The sequence below is a fragment of the Vanessa atalanta genome, unplaced genomic scaffold (genome assembly GCF_905147765.1).
Source record: "Vanessa atalanta unplaced genomic scaffold, ilVanAtal1.2, whole genome shotgun sequence".
Lineage (NCBI taxonomy): Eukaryota > Metazoa > Arthropoda > Insecta > Lepidoptera > Nymphalidae > Vanessa > Vanessa atalanta.
The window spans coordinates 1-2500 of record NW_025920023.1 but is presented as its reverse complement, the minus strand read 5'-3'; the positions used below and the strand labels follow the sequence as shown (position 1 = coordinate 2500).

Genomic DNA, 2500 nt, shown 5'->3' with positions numbered 1-2500 from the left:
TTAAAAGATTCAGTGTATTCGTATAGTGTGTATAATTTTTATATTATATATGAACGGTCGTTTCTAAAATTCTTTTTGTTAATTTTACATTTATCATGTACAAAAAATACACAACCCGAGTATCGGTACGATCACTCAAACACCGGGCGTCGATCCCAATGTTTTACGATAATAATCGTTGAACAATACATACGTACACGTCGTGTGCGAAGTGTTATTTTGAAAAAAAAACTCGATCTCGTTTAGAACGTTCGAATTCGTGACCGTTATGTGTCATTATGTGAAGACGCCTCCGCCGCCGCCGCCGCCGCCGCCGCTGTCGTCGCGTTATATATTATAGCGCACGCACGCGCGCGCGCGTGCTTAAAGCGCGTTTGTGTCTCATATAAATTTTTATAAGAGTCAACCGTTAAAATCTATCGCGTCTAACGCGATCGACGATACGGTGAGACGCTCGTTTCATACTGTGCGTATATTGTACATGCATGCATAAGTTTGTGTGTATTTTATATGCGAATATGAACGAGAAGAGTAATTGACGACTTCAACAAGTCTCGGTTAGCTCCCTGGTTGATCCTGCCAGTAGTTATATGCTTGTCTCAAAGATTAAGCCATGCATGTCTCAGTGCAAGCCGTATTAAGGCGATACCGCGAATGGCTCAATATATCAGTTTGGTTCCTTAGATCTTACTCAGTACTTGGATAACTGTGGTAATTCTAGAGCTAATACATGCAATCAGACTCTGACCAGTGATGGGATGAGTGCTTTATTAGATCAAAACCAATCGACGGAGGGCGTCTCGTCCGAAGTCGTTAATTTTGATGAATCTGGATAACTTTTGCCGATCGCATGGTCCAGTACCGGCGACGCATCTTTCAAATGTCTGCCTTATCAACTTTCGATGGTAGTTTCTGCGACTACCATGGTTGTCACGGGTAACGGGGAATCAGGGTTCGATTCCGGAGAGGGAGCCTGAGAAACGGCTACCACATCCAGGAAGGCAGCAGGCGCGCCAAATTACCCCCCCCCGGCCCGGGAGGTAGTGACGAAAAATAACGATACGGGACTCTTTCGAGGCCTCGTAATCGGAATGAGTACACTTTAATATTTTAACGAGGAACAATTGGAGGGCAAGTCTGGTGCCAGCAGCCGCGGTAATTCCAGCTCCAATAGCGTATACTAAAATTGTTGCGGTTAAAAAGCTCGTAGTTGCATTTGTGCGCCGCGCTGTCGGTGCACCGCATCCGCGGTGATACTGACACGTCTGCGGAGCATATCGTCGGTGAGCCGGCGGTAAAACGCCGGTTCAATATCAAAATCCTATCGCGGTGCTCTTCAGTGAGTGTCGAGATGGGCCGACAATTTTACTTTGAACAAATTAGAGTGCTCAAAGCGGGCTCAAAATGCCGCTTGAATATTCGTGCATGGAATAATAGAATATGATCTCGGTTCTATTTTGTTGGTTTTCAGAACTCCGAGGTAATGATTAATAGGGATAACTGGGGGCATTCGTATTGCGACGTTAGAGGTGAAATTCTTGGATCGTCGCAAGACGAACATCAGCGAAAGCATTTGCCAAAGGTGTTTTCATCAATCAAGAACGAAAGTTAGAGGTTCGAAGGCGATTAGATACCGCCCTAGTTCTAACCGTAAATATGTCATCTAGCGATCCGCCGACGTTACAACAATGGCTCGGCGGGCAGCTTCCGGAAACCAAAGATTTTGGACTCCGGGGGAGTATGGTTGCAAAGCTGAAACTTAAAGGAATTGACGGAAGGGCACCACCAGGAGTGGAGCCTGCGGCTTAATTTGACTCAACACGGGAAATCTCACCAGGCCCGGACACCGGAAGGATTGACAGATTAATAGCTCTTTCTTGATTCGGTGGGTGGTGGTGCATGGCCGTTCTTAGTTGGTGGAGCGATTTGTCTGGTTAATTCCGGTAACGAACGAGGACTCTAGCCTGCTAAATAGGCGTCGTCATTTAGGTGTGCTCGATTTCGGTCGAGCAACTCACTGGCGGCGTATTAAAATTCTTCTTAGAGGGACCGGCGGCTTCGAGCCGCACGAGATTGAGCAATAACAGGTCTGTGATGCCCTTAGATGTCCTGGGCCGCACGCGCGCTACACTGAAGGAATCAGCATGTTCTCCCTGGCCTAGAGGCCCGGCAACCCGTTGAAACTCCTTCGTGCTGGGGATTGGGGTTTGCAATTATCCCCCATAACGAGGAATTCCTAGTAAGCGCGAGTCATAAGCTCGCGTTGATTACGTCCCTGCCCTTTGTACACACCGCCCGTCGCTACTACCGATTGAATGATTTAGTGAGGTCTTCGGACCGACACGCGGTGGCTTCACGGCCGTCGGCGTTGCTGGGAAGTTGACCAAACTTGATCATTTAGAGGAAGTAAAGTCGTAACAGGTTTCCGTAGGGGAACCTGCGGAAGGATCATTAACGTAAATTATCAATCTCGAAAGAGTGCGATATGAACGATAATAAA

At 47.2% G+C, this 2500-nt stretch overlaps 1 non-coding gene across 1 annotated transcript; it reads left to right on the top strand.

The window, feature by feature from the left end:
• Positions 1-563: 563 nt before the first annotated feature.
• LOC125076747 lies at positions 564-2454 on the top strand. Its single transcript, XR_007120661.1, has one exon. It is a non-coding gene; the product is annotated as a small subunit ribosomal RNA (ribosomal RNA).
• The last annotated feature ends 46 nt before the right edge of the window (positions 2455-2500 follow it).